We start from the raw sequence: 14,383 nt of genomic DNA, 5'->3' as shown, positions 1-14,383 counted from the left end.
ATCTCGGCTCACCGCAACCTCCGCCTCCTGGGTTCAGGCAATTCTCCTGCCTCAGCCTCCTGAGTAGCTGGGATTACAGGCACGCACCACCATGCCCAGCTAATTTTTTGTATTTTTAATAGAGACGGGGTTTCACCATGTTGACCAGGATGGCCTCGATCTCTTGACCTCGTGATCCACCCGCCTCGGCCTCCCAAAGTGCTGGGATTACAGGCATGAGCCACCACGCCCGGCGTGGATGTATAGTTTTAAGGACTGACAAAGACCTGTGGAAGCAGTGTATCCTAAACCTTTCCTGTTCCATATGATATTAGACTAAGCAGAACATAGAGATTCTGTTTTAGATGGACAAGAGTCTGATTTCTGCCAATTAATACAGCTACTATTCCTTGGATTATTAGTTTCCTTAGAGGAACTTGTTATGTCTTCCTAATCTGAGGAAGTCTAAGAGGGATAGAGACATCTTTCTGAAGCAGCAAGCTGTCCTTGGTTACGCATATCTCCACAAGGCATAACTAAACAGACATCAAAAGCAACAACTTGGGGTAAGCCAGATCTGATCACATTAATAACCAGATGGGGAGTAGCTAAAGGAAAAAAAAGAAAAAAGAAAAGATAGATGGATTAAGCTTTTCTTAGCTTTAATTTGGTAGGGTCTGATCCTGTAACAACAGCCCATGATTCTAACAGTAACGGCGCTTTCTTGACTCGGGTGTGATGTGTCCATCTCTTTCCTGCTGTATGAATGGCAGTCTTGACGGCTAGCAGCACGAGGTAGGGTAGTCTCCAGACTGGTGCTAGTGTACTGAAAATTCTAGGAGTGGTGCCTGCGCTAAGAGACCTATAATCTTTGTTAAAGAGCAGGTTAGTGGTTTAAGAAAAACCTGTTGTGCTTTTATTTTAATGTCCACTTTACAGAAAAACTGGATGATACCTCTTTAACTTTAGCTAATATGTTTACACACCAAATTTCCTTGACAATTAACATTTCAAAACTCGCTTAAACTTTCAAAGCAAAAATTATACATCTCTTGCATAAATTCCTTTTTATAACATTTTCCACAACTATCATAGACAATCTTAACTTTGTTTTATAACTTTCGTTACTAAAGGTGCATTCTTATATCTATAACTTTCTTAATATTTGTCTTCTTCCTAATCTCTCTTCTTTGTCTCTCATTTTCTCTTTGTCTCCTTCTTTCTCTCTGACTCTCTCTCTCTCTTACTCTGTGTTTCTCTCTCGCTCTGGCTCTCCATGTCTACTGTTTCTTCCCTTGAAAAGAGAATACTTAGAATGAACCTTAACTCTATCTAAGTTTTCCCTCTGGGGCAATAAAAATGTTGAAATGTTTTTTTAGAAACTTCTGCATATCAATAGTCATCCTTAGATGAGACTAATTGAGCAATCCTCACTTTCAAATGAAATGAATTACCTTTAGTAAAATTTTGCTTTCTGTAAGTGTTTGCTGCTTCCAGGGCTTAATATTTATAAGGTATAGGTAGGTATAGCCAGAAGGTTGAGGACTCAGTTCTTTAGAAATTAAGGATCTTACATTACACTGAATCTTGGTTTTCGCTCCTAGATCACCTTGATCAATTTAACCAATGATTTTTCCCTACCTAAGAATGAAAGGAAAAGAAACAAATGGGGTAGAACACAAAATTTCCCATGAATTTCCAAAAGCCAAAGCATGCATCCCTGTAAATTACCCCAAATTTACTGGTAGTAAATTTACCATTTACTACCAGTTTCTTTCTGACCCAGTCAGACATCTGAGGCCTCTTACTGGATCCATGCCAGTTAATGATTAGATCCAATTCTGTGCTGGACCCAGTCCAGTTTCTGTCACAACTTCCAAATTCAGTTCAGATGGAAACATTGCTCAAACTCAGATAGCTAAAAACATACATTCATGGAGCTTTGGAATCCTAGAGAGCGCCTACTCATAATCCCCATTTGCTGTGAGAGAGCAGTAGACACAGTGGATCCTGTGGGTACCTCACTTGGTCACTTGTTTCTGAGGGTTGCTGGAAGCTTGTCTTTGGATCCCACTTCTCACAGCATCTGTTAAGGAAAAACTTTAGACAAATTAAGTTGAACAGTTTATTTGAGCAAAGAATGATTTACAAATTGGGCAGCCCCCGAACCAGAATAGATTCAGAGCCACTCTGGAGTTGCTTCATGGTCAGAGGGGATTTATGGATGGAAAAAGGAAAGTGATGTATGGAAAATGGAAGTGAGGTGCAGAAGCAGGCAGATTGGTTACAGGCTGGCATATGCCTTATTTGAGTGTTGTTTGAAGAGTTTGCTACCTGTGAATGCATTGAAGTATGGCTGCTGTGATTGGCTGAGACTCAGCTATTTGTTACAAGATTACAGTATGTTTACATATCCAGTTAGGTTATAGTTCATTATATATGGAGAAACCTTTAGGCTTAAGTATATAAGGAGGGAGCATTAGGTTAAACTTAATTTAACAACACCATCTTCACTACCATTACTTACCAATTATTGAGTACTTGTGTACCAGACATATTGAGCTGAGTTTTTATGTGATTGTTTTGTTTACTTCTCTTGTAGGGAGAAGGAATTATCTCCATTTTATAGATTAATATACTAATGCTAAGATTAGCTTGCCTCAAATCCTTCAACCAGTATGTCAGAGTAGAGTTAATAACAAGTTTGGCTAGGTGTAGTGGCTTATGCTTGTAATCCCAGCATTTTGTGAGGCCAAAGTGGGTGGATCACCTGAGGTCAAGAGTTTGAGACTAGCCTGGCTAACATGGCAAAACCCCAAATCTACTTAAAATACAAAGATTAGCTGGTTGTGGTGGCAGACGTCTGTAATCCCAGCTACTCGGGAGGCTGAGGCAGGAGAATCGCTTGAACCCTGGAGGTGGAGGTTGCAATGAGCTGAGATCATGCCATTGCACTCCAGTCTAGGCTACAAGAGTGAAACTCCATCTCAAAAACAAAAAACAAAAAACAGCGATGTCTGAAGTCAGAAAACTAGTATTTAGGATTTGTAAATCATAAGTCTGTAATCTTTAATTTTCCTTTAGATTTTTGAAAGATTTATTTTTATTTATTTTAGAAAGAATTCCTAACTCAAATGAATGATTTTTTTGAAACAAAAGTCTGACATTTAACCCATGGGAAAGCTTTCCAGACTTTGAGTTCATTTTCAGCTTTCTGGGTATTGGGCACTTGTGAGATAACTATATAAAGATATCCAGTAGTTAATTGTATATATCAACTCTGGAGCTCCAGAGTAAGAGTCAAATTTGGGAATTCCACCCTATGGTAGTAACTAGGGCTAGGCGGCATAGAGTGATAGGAGAAGATCTCAGGAGAGAATGCCGAAAAACACCAGTGTTTATTGGAAGAGAAGAGGAAGAAGAACGATAAGTACAAATAGAGTGAGGAGTAATGTCCAGAGTGACAGGAAAAAAGATAATTATGATATCCTAGAAATTAAGAGTAGGATAGGGCATTTCAAGAAAGAGGGAATTAGGCCAGGAATGATGGCTCACACCTGTAATCCCATCGCTTTGGGATGCCGAGGTTGGAGGATTGTTTGAGTTCAGGAGTTTGCAACCAGCCTGGACAACATGGTAAAACCCTGTCTCTACTGAAAATACAAAAATTAGCTTGTCTTGGTGGTGCATGCCTATGGTCCCAGCTACTTGGGAGGCTGAGTTGAGAAGATCACTATAGCCTGTGAAGCAGAGGTTGCAGTGAGCCGAGAACGCACCACTGCACACCAACCTGGGTGACAGAACAAGACCCTGTCTCAGTAAGATAAAATAAAATAAATTAAAAAAAAAAGAAGGAGTGATCTGATGTTTTAGATGGGTCAAGTAAGAGGAATATTGGGGCTGAGGTGTGTGTGGGGTCCATTAGATTTAATAACGTGAAAGAGATTGATGTCTTTGTCAGAGCAGTTTTAATGATAGCTATGTGAGGAGAAGCCAGATTTTATCTGGCTGAGAAGGGAGTATCAATAAGGAAGGATTCAGCTTTCTGAAGGAAACTTTGGATATGGAAGGGAGATAGCTTCCTTATCCAAAAGTGGCAATAGATTGATTTTATTTGAGATTGTCTCTTTACTTATAAGTCAGAAATTGAATTTATTTTATGTACATGTTACTGGTGTAGAGACAAAGGGAAATCTCCTTTGCCCTCTGAAGATTCACTGACAAAAGGCAGATTAATAAGAGAAATGGCCTACAAATGTATTAGTATGCATGGGGGAGAGTCACAGAGTGATTACACAGTATCCTAATGGGGCCCACATACTTATTTAAGAAGGGAGGGAAGAGATGGGTAATAATATAAGTCATTCTTGTGCTGTTATAAATAAATACCTGAGACTGAGTAATTTATAAAGAAAAGAGGTTTAATTGGTTCACCGCTCTGCAGGCTATATAAGTATGGCAGCATCTGCTGCTGAGGAGGTTTCGGGGAGCTGTTACTCTGGGCAGAAGGCAAAGCAGGAGCAGGTATTTTACATGGCAGGAATAGGAAGAATAGAGACTGGGGGGAGGTGCCATACACTTAAACAACCAGATCTGGTAAGAACTCACCATCAAGAGAGTAGCACTGAGGGGATGGTGCTAAACCATTCATGAGAACTCTGCCCACTTGATCCAGTCACCTCCCACCAGGCTCTACCTCTAATACTGGGGTTATAATTCAATGTGAGATTTGGTGGGGTTACAGATCCAAACCATATCAAGGTTGATGTGCTGAGGAGCGATAAATGATTACTACAGAAGATGAGTGGATCAGGGAACAGAGATTAATTTGTAACTATAAACAGATGTTATCTTGTGGGCCTGTTCAGGTTTGGTTACATTCTTTGTCTTCTTTTCTTCAGTAAATAATGAGATAACAGGAAGGATCAGGAAGAACAACTGTTCTGTGTGGTGGGTCTGTCTGCTCTTTATGTAGATAGGGGAAAGTCTCTGGCTCCAGAGTCTGTTACCTCTAAGGGTCTCTCATTTGAAATACTCATTACACCAGGGAGTCATATTTTGGGGCTTCAGTAGTATGCTTATTTTTTATAGAAGGTCTTGTGTAGAATTCTAGTTCATTAGTGATACTATTCTCATACTATATGAATTCAAGTTTCCAGTCTTCCACTTACTTGGTTCCATTCTGATTCTCAATATATTTATAAATTAGAGAACAGCATTCTTCTTGTTCCATGCTTTGAAATATGATTTTACAGCACATTTTTCTATAGCTGGGAATAATAACTATCTTGTAGGCACAGGTCTAAAGAGGGGATCTCCTTCCATTTCTATAATGTCAAAAATCTTATTATGTATCTCTGCATGTCTTGAGGAAACTTAAAATTAACCAGAGCATTTCATTATGAAAGCTTCAATATCACAAGTAGGCAAATCACACCTTTTGAAAAGCAACATTGTGTAGAAAATGTGCAGGCCACTCAGCAGGTAAGATCTTTTCATGATAACCTTCTTTGGTAAGAAGCTGACAGATGAAATGGAATTTAAAAAAAAAATTGTTTTCGAGACAGAGCCTCACTCTGTCTGCCAGGCTGGAGTGCAATGGCACAATCTTGGCTCACTGCAACCTCCGCCTCCCGGGCTCAAGTGATTCTCCTGTCTCAGCCTCCCAAGTAGCTGGGATTACAGGCACACACCACCGCGCCCAGCTGATTTTTGTATTTTTAGTGGATACGGGTTTTCACCATGTTGCCCAGGCTGGTCTTGAACTCCTGACCTCAGGTGATCCACCCGCCTCAGCCTTCCAAAGTGCTGGGATTACAGGTATGAGCCACTGCAATCGACCTTGAAATGGAATTTAAATAGAATTTGCCAAAATTTATATTTGTACTGTCTGCCAAATATGCAGATAAATTAGCAAAGTCCATCTTTTGGTTTTTCTTTTCCTACAGTTACATTAAAATTTTCATGGAAATCAAGAAGATGATATGAAACTTCATTTTTCAAATTAAAGTACCTAAGAGGTAAAGGAACTTTTTGTTGTTGTCATTGCCATATTTCAGTGCATCATTCTTTATATGGTAGGAAATATGATTGTTGAAACTATCTGATTGAATCGGTTCTGCACTGTAAAGTGCTAACACATTTGTTTTTAAAATTTTCCATTTTGTTTACTCAATGGACATTTTAGTTGCAGTCTCTGAATCAGGAAATGCAACTTCATATAGTTTCATAGAGCAGCCAAGGGAACAATACAATACATAATGCATGTTTGATTGTATGATATGTCCAAGTTAACTCAGTGGCCACTATTTGGGCATGGGTATCTTTATCTTCTAATTGAGTTAGAAATACTTACCTGTCTAGTCCTGGATTTGTAACATTCAGTTACAGAGTTACAAAAGAGAGTTTTCACATCCTCTTTTCCACATGCTCAATCCCAAATTCTTTTCTGCATATTGTATAATATGCTGTACTTGATTGTTTACCTCCCAGATTTAGTTGCATGCATTCTTCCATTGATCGTTAGAATAGCAGAGTTGTTTAACTGTACCAGTGCTAGTCTCATCATGATGGTGTTTGTGTTATTCTTCTCATTTTTATTATCTAAATTCATAGAAAACATGGTCATAGTATTCATAATGTTAAAAAACAAAGTAGTGTTATTTCAATACACTTTGCAGCAGTTCACAACCAAAGTCAAAAACAGATTGTTGATGTTCAGGATTACAACACACTTAAGTGGCATTACTAGCAGTGGTGTAACAATGGATAGTTCATAACTGTGAACTGTAAATCATGGTTGCCAGCAATAGTGGTCAAGAAAAAAAGACAGAACAGTGTTAGCAACTAAGGAATGGAGATAATCTATGCCAGATCCATTTAATACTAAAAACCATACTGATGTTAGTCCCTGTTTGGGGGACCTTTGTATGAGTTTTGTACTTTCCTTCAATCTTCTGCACCCATCACCTAAAAAGAAACATTTTGTATTCCAGGGAAGGGTTTCCTGGGATGTAGGACTTTCAGTGCTAAAACTGAAACAGTTCCGGGTAGGCTACCCTACCTGCCCTAATGGTGACAGTATTTTTTGTTCCCACAGATTAAGGATTGACTCATAGAGACTGGGAGAAAGATCCATGAGTTTCATGTTCTTCCTACAATACTGCTATTCCCCTCCTTCAGGTTTCTGCTGTAGTGGGCATTTTCTTAGGACTTTCTTATCCTTTTTTGTGTGTGTCTGGTGGGATTTCTGGCAACAGAATCTGAAAGAAGGTGTAGATTCCCCCAATTTATGCATACCCTGGTAGCTTCATACCCTGCCTGAAAATCTCCCACTCTGCCTTTAGCTATTCACCTACTGTTTAGCTATACCTTTCTTATGGTGTCCAGTTGCATCTGTCCTAAGTAAGCAAGTACTAATATTCTATCTGTCCGTGCAGGTGCCTGCCTCTCTCGAGCTGGTTGATTGCTCTGTGACTTCTGTTCTCTTATGGTTTAGAAATAAGCCGTCAATTTGAATTGAATTTGACTGTGTTTCATTGTAAGGGTGGGATGAAGCCCCTGTGTTATATCACACAGTGAAAACTAGAACCCTGCTTCCCAAAGTTTAATTTGCATACATCATCTGGGAATCTTATTGAAACTGTGTTTCATTAGATTTGAAGTGGGGCCTGAGATTCTGTATTTCTAACAGATTCCCAGGGATTTCAGTGCTACAGGTCCAGGGACCATATTTTGAGTAGCAAGGTTACAGAAAGTATTTTTGTTTTTAAGATAGGAAAGAGTTGAAGACATGTAGATAATAGATTCAGGTATGCTTGAATTGTGAAAGGAAATAGGCAAATGTGATAATCATAAGATGTACGTTCTGTGAACTGGCTGAATTTTATGTGTGTGAAAAATATATTCTGGTTTAAAAAAATCCTAGATTTTTTTTTTTTTTCTACTCAAAGGGACTTCTTAATGACAATTTGAAAAAAGGTGAATTGTTAACTCTGATTTTGTAGCTATGCAACAATCACTTTTGAGAAATACATGCTGTGTAAGAGGTGTATTCTTTTGCTTATTTTCTTTTACTTCCCATTATTACCTGGAATACACTGTCCATTGGATAGTCTAATTTCTTTATTAAACTGTGACCTTTATCATACTTTTATCTTTTCTGCTTTTTTTTCATGTTGTTCTCCCATGTTTTTCCCACCTTATTTTTTTTGATTCTGTTTTACATTTTGAAACAGACTTAAATTTACAGAAGAGTTTCAAGTATGGCACAAGAAACTTTTTTTCTCCTCTCCTAAATCATTAGGTAATAACTTTCTGATATGATGCCCTATCATTCCTTTCACAGATTGAGTTCCTTGGCAAGCAGTTTCTGAGACAAAGATGAACATGCAAGTAGTTGATTGAATAGTGCTGTTGGAATCCTCACCTTGGGAAGGGAAGTGAAGGGAAAGAAGGAGGCTTGGGCAGAGGTAGAAGTAAAATTGTGATATAATTTTAATGGAAGCTTCAGCTGACACTGTAGGGAGTTTTGGACATGGGATGACACTTTTTTGTTGTCTTGAGTTGGAGCGGAGGTTTGGGCCTCTGCCACTGTGAAAACAAGCTATTAGATATGGAGTGCCACGGGCAGGGTACGTTTCCTTGAGTAAGGCAGCATTCTTCAGCTGAGTCAAATCCCCAAGATGACTGATTGTTGAAGGCTGTTTCTTATCAGGACTTCTGGCAGCTAAGGATCAGATTATGTACCACAGTGTCCACTGTGACGGGAGTACTGTGGTATGTATTTCCTATAAACGAGAACATTGTCCTGAATAGCCACAATATAACATGGGCTTTTTTTTTTTTTTTNGGGAGAGCTCATGTGTCCCAGCCTTGTGATGGTGGTGAGACCAGGGGAAAGGCCAGCTCAGAGGGTGCTCAGAGCATGTGTCCTCAGATATGTGCCCCCAGAGCTCTCCAGCCAGACTGAGGTCACAGATGTGGGAGAGTCCCTCAGGAGCCCGCTGACACATGTGTGCCCCTTCACATCCCATGCAGAGGTGCCTTCCTCCTCTCTCAGCCATAGCCCTGCATCCCTGACCTGCTGGGAGCATGGCCACAGCTCCCAGCTCCTCTTCGGGCCCTCTTGGCTAGGGCAGGGGAAAGAGAACCCTCAAGGCCTCTTTCTGGTCTGTGTGGGGGTTCCTATACCCACACACATGCCCAGAGCGGGGGGCATGGAGGAGATGGTCCCTGTCCCACTACAGGACACTGAGGACTTGGCTGCCTGCCACCGCCTCCAAAGCCCACCGCAGCGCTTTTTCCTGTTCTCTGGGCCTGATCCTGGGGTCACCCCCAAGTGCCGACTTGTTTTTCCCAGAGCCCCAGGTGCTGCCCTTCTCTCCCGTTCCTTGTCCATTTACCGCCGCAGCCCCTCCGGGTTCTCCCGGTGCAGGGGTGGAGCAGGCGCTGTGCTTCCACCGCTGTACCCTCAATCCATCCTTCAGGCTAACTACAACTTTTGTAGACAATGTTCTCCATCAGTGTCATGCCTGTGTCTTGTCCTTTAATGCTTTGGGGATGGAGTGAAGGGGGGGAAGGTGGAGGTGGGGGTGGGAGGGGGTCTTCTCTGTGCTTGTGAGGACTGGGTCCTGGGTCCTGTTCTCTGGAGTGTCCTCGAGCCCCCAGCTGTGCATCTTTGCAGGGAGCCCTAGGCCTGTACCCTGCTCTCCTAGCTCAGCTCAGAATTAGGAGCTGCTGGAGAGGCAGGGCTGAGAACTGGGGCAGGAGGGTCCCCCTGGGCAAGGAAGATGGCCGAGCCTCCAGCCTTGTTGCCAGGGCCTGCAGCTGTGGAGCACAAGAGAGTACATTCTCTCTTCCCACCAAGGCTTCCCTGGGCTTTTCCAGATATGGGCAGAAGCTGTACTCTGGGAGGCTGCCACCTGTCACCTGGGCTCTGGGCCTCCAGAGGGTCTCCATGTCCCTCACCACTGCAGGGAGTTCATGGGCAGCCTGATTTGAAGCCCTCCTTTCTCCCAGGGGTGATTCCCCTCCTTAAGCTGGTACCCAGTGGGCTGTTTTCTCAGTCGGGTCTGAGAAAGGGCCCTGGAGTCATCTTGCTCCATTACCTCCGGCTGCTGGGCCAATTTCTTCTGCCAAAGGGAGTTCAAGACAGTTCCCTTCCCCCAGGGGGGCAGGGGAGTCACGGCCACTGATATTTAGGTGATGTCTCTTAGGACTTCAGTGCCTCAGCTACCTGAACTGTGAATGTTTCTGAATTTCACATATTTTTTTTTGCATGCCTTAGGAAGAAGCACATAGGTAAAACCAGCAGTTTCCAGTAATGTAGGGGGTTTTTGAGAAAGGCCCCTGGAGCAGTGGAGAGACAGGTTGGTGCACATGCAGTCTGTGTGCTTGGTCACACAGAGGCCTGCATGCAAGTAACAAAGCAATTGTCAAGGGCTTGTCAGTAAAATATATTAGAAAAAACAATTTGAAGTCAAATGAACAAAACTCCAGATACCATTGAATAAGAAATCTTGCATCAAAAAGGGCTCCTGAAAAGGCCCATGTGCTCCAGTCGCAGCTCCAAAAGGCCCCACTGTGGAGCCCAAGTCTGGGAGCCCCGAGACTTCTGGCTGGCCAGAGGCTGGGGTCCGTCAAGGGCTTGCCTCTCCTTCAGAATCAATAACATAGATCTTAAAGTGCAATTGATTAATAAGCAATGAGTTAACTGTAGCTTCCTTTAGCTCTCCCGAGCTCTTTTTAAAAACTCAAACTTGATCAGCCTTAGAAAAGGGGTAGAGGAGGGGAGGGAACCACAGGCCATTTCTCTAAGGGGTCTGCTGTGAAGTTTTAAATGAAAGCTCTAGTTTTAGGAGCTTGAGCCATTTCCTGACTGCGCTGGCCTGGCAGTCTGGCTGCTGCACAAGAGTTTTTAAAGAAGGGTCAGAGCCTGCCCGTGAGAGCAGGTCTTCTTACCACGTGGGGCTGTACTACGTGGTGGTCTTGGTTTCTGTTTATAGAAATGCCCTCTCACCAACCTGCCCCACGGTCCCAGCTCCTCTCCTCTTAGAGAAAAAACTGATTACCTCAACTTGAATATGAAACTGTGATTGAAAAAAGTCAAAATGTTAAGAAGCATCAAAGCGAAAAGGCAAAACTGGCTGAGGCCTCTGTCGATGCTCCGCAGCCTACTCGGGAACGTGAAGGGGCAGCTGGCGAAAGGGCATTCCTGGGGCCCGTTACTCTGCCCCAGTGATAAGCACACCAGCGGTGCACCATGTAAGCTCTTTGAGGACTGAGGCCTGGAGATGCCTACTCTCTCCCGGCAAATGCTGGAACCTGCTGGGCCTCTTGGTTCTGTGAAGTTCAATATCCACTTGATTCATCCAGGCAGTGCTCCAGGTTGGGAAGAGCAGGGTCTTCCACTGTCTCCAGAGGAAGAGCCATGACACTGCTTTTGACCATACAAGTGGATCCAGAGACCCAGCAGACAGGGTGGGTTCCCAGGGACAGGCAGTCCTCCAGGGGCTTAACATGCTTCTTGCCAACTTTCCTGTTAGCAGCTTCAGTTTATATCACCCACAGTGCGTGGGATACTGTTGAAGTCGCTGAAGTTATGGGTTATTTTATGTTTTGACATGGGATTTTTCTGTTTTCGATTGGAAGAAGGAGACAGAAATTGGAGAAAATGGGATTATTATCCTAGGGAAGGGCCATTGGCAAGGAGTTGAGCTGGCCCCTCTGAGCCCTGGGGGCTCTCTGACCTGAGGCCTGGACACTGGGCCCCTCAGGTCACAAGAAAAAGTTCCCTCCTAAATTCTATTAGGATTTTGGAGAATTTTTGCACAGTAATAAGCTCTGGGTTGCTCTTTGGGCTTCTCAAAAGGGAAAAGTTCAATTCAAAGATTGTAAGCTATGAAGTATTCCAGCCGTGTTGCTGACCTAGTTGGATAGTTGTACCTCAAAAAGTAGGTGAGAGCTGGTTTCCTCATTGTCCCAGGGTGTCAAATACTAATGACATAAGAGCTCACTTACATGCCAAAATTCACTTTTATACTAGTTTTTCAGTGCTTTAATATTTGTAACTTAAATTTTAAAACTCGTATTTACAAACACTACTGTAACTTCAGTGAAACTGAATTGTGTGATTGAAGCTTTTTGCTTATCATAGTATTTATTACACTACTTAATTCAGTAAATATATAAAAGTAGCCTTCAATTTATTTTTATATTATTTTACATGTTTTTACCTGCAGTTGTGTATGTGAATTTACCTTGGTAATTGAGATGTCATGCATGCTAAGGACCAATAAACTATCACTGAACAAGCAAGGCCTCCAGACGATGCCTATGCCATAGACTCAGTCCCTGGTGCTCCTGGGGCTGGGGTGAGGGGGGCTGGCCCTCAGCCTCTGCTGGACGCCTCTGCTGGGGATGCTGGGGGCACACTCCCTCATTCCTAGACGCCAGAGCAGCCCGCGGAGAATAAAATTCATCTGAAGAAACCACACTGGATTGCGAGGTGGGAACTTGGGGAGTCACAGAACTTGGGGATGGGCTCAAGGAAGCCCGCTATGGGAACAGAGGTCTCCCCGGCCCTCGCGCCCTGCCTGGGTCCCTCAGCCTCGTCTTATACCGCGGTGCACGGGTGCGGGTTCTCAGCCCCTAGGAACCACGCCTTTCCGCCTAATAGCGCGTTTCTGCGCAGTGAAATCTCGGCGAGGTGGCTCCTCGGAACTACTTTATGCATGGGGACAACCGAGGGCGTACAGTAAGGGGCGGATACGCGGAGGTTTGCCGTAGCCCGCGGAGCTCTAAGAGGAGCGACCACAAATGCATCAGCTGTCCCGTGCTGCCTCGGGTTCCTCTCGCCCGGCGGTTCCCTTTGCACGTGGCGCGAGCCTCCGAGCAGACCACACCCCGGGCCCCCACCGGCCGGGCAGGGAGGTGGGGCAAAGGGGCGCCCACCGCCGGTCCACAGACACCCTGCTTCCTGTCGGCCAGACGCTGGGTGAGAGAAGGGGAAATGCTCCACTGGGCAGATGTGGAACTCCCCCAGGGCGAAGGGTGTAGCCTCCGCAGAGAGCTTCAGGTGACTGGAATGGTGGTCCTAGGTTTGGAAGTTCCTTGAGGTAAATTAGTCCTGTGCAAACCAAATGCAGATCTGCACAGGAAGGGCCTGGTAGACGGCGGAGGGGGCTGGCAGCAACATTACCCCTTCATAACTTCTTTGCCCAGAGCCTCCGGCCTCCCCATTCTGCAGGCTGGGGTTTGAACTTACGGAGTGCCTGTGCTTGCATTTTGGCGAAATCTCGAAACCTCTAAGGTTTAGGGATGAACCCGCAGAAATTCCCAGAGCAGTGGGGAGACAGTAAATGGCGAAGGGCTCTTGTGGGGGCAGGAAGAGGCCAGGAAACCTGAGGACGGGAAAGGGATTCCATCTTTCACCTGGAGCCCTCAGTAGGGACAGGGAACTACTGAAACCCTGGTGCTGCTTACCAGAGGGAGCCCCAGAGTCAGGGCACCTGGCGAAGTCGATTGTGAAACGTGATTTAGAGCAGCGGATCTCATGTGGAACTGCTGAAAATCACAGGGCCCACCAGGGAACATCGATAAACCCCAGTGTTAATCTCTATCCTACGCTCTAGGAAAAAGTTATGCCCAAAGAAGACATGACCATGTGACCCACTTCCAGCCCATGACAGGGAGATCAGCTTGGTTTCTGTAGGAGTTCAGTCCAGGAGTATCAGCTACAAGTCAGCCCGGCCCAGGTACTTAGATGCCATCAGACCCTCTCCCCATCCTTGGTGGCGTCATTCTCCTCCTGCAGCAAGCTTCCTCTACACCACCAGCAGCCCCAGGGTCCCAAAGGCAAGGGTCACAGTCTCATCCCTGAACAGTTACAGTGGTCAGGAAGAAGGGAGTTTTCTGATTGGCCTGGCCTTGGGTCTCTGTGTGCTTCCATGGGCCCCCTAATACCAGGCCCATCTAAGAGGTGGGCCCCTAAAGAAGGGCTTGCTCCCCTAAACCAGTATTACACATCTCCCTGCAGTTTCTAAGTTTTTTTGCTAAGTCAGGCACCTACTTGATTCTTTTTTTTTTTTTTTTTTGAGACAGTCTCACTCTGTTACCCAGGTGAGTGCAGGCTGGAGGTTGGCTCACTGCAACCTCTACCTCCTGGGTTCAAGCACTTCTGCTGCCTCAGCCTCCCAAGTAGCTGGGATTATAGGTGTGTGCCACCATGCCCAGCAGTTTTTTTGTTTGTTTGTTTTTGTTTTTTTGTGTTCTTTTTTTTAGTAGAGGTGGGGTTTCACCATGTTGGCCAGGCTGAACTCCTGATCCCAAGTGATCCACCAGCCTCAGCGTCCCAAAGTGTTGGGATTACAGGCATGAGCCACCACACCCAGCTTTTTTTTTT

At 44.2% G+C, this 14,383-nt stretch overlaps 1 protein-coding gene and 1 long non-coding RNA gene across 3 annotated transcripts in view; one reads left to right on the top strand and one right to left on the bottom strand.

Annotated features, from left to right (window-relative positions):
* The window catches only part of TMEM65 (transmembrane protein 65), a 70,490-nt gene that overhangs the window by 10,766 nt on the left and 45,341 nt on the right, over nt 1–14,383 (top strand). The gene's annotated exons all lie outside the window — the stretch shown is intronic.
* LOC108305980 overlaps nt 11,623–14,383 on the bottom strand; it is a 7,944-nt gene continuing 5,183 nt past the window's right edge. The window contains exon 2 of the long non-coding RNA XR_001825966.2: nt 11,623–12,215. This is a non-coding gene — a long non-coding RNA (uncharacterized LOC108305980). The remainder of the gene's footprint in view (nt 12,216–14,383) is intronic.

Source organism: Cebus imitator, unplaced genomic scaffold (assembly GCF_001604975.1).
Source record: "Cebus imitator isolate Cc_AM_T3 unplaced genomic scaffold, Cebus_imitator-1.0 Scaffold68, whole genome shotgun sequence".
NCBI classification, from domain to species: domain Eukaryota; kingdom Metazoa; phylum Chordata; class Mammalia; order Primates; family Cebidae; genus Cebus; species Cebus imitator.
The sequence above is the reverse complement of the archived record's forward strand: the minus strand, read 5'-3'. Positions and strand labels throughout refer to the sequence as shown.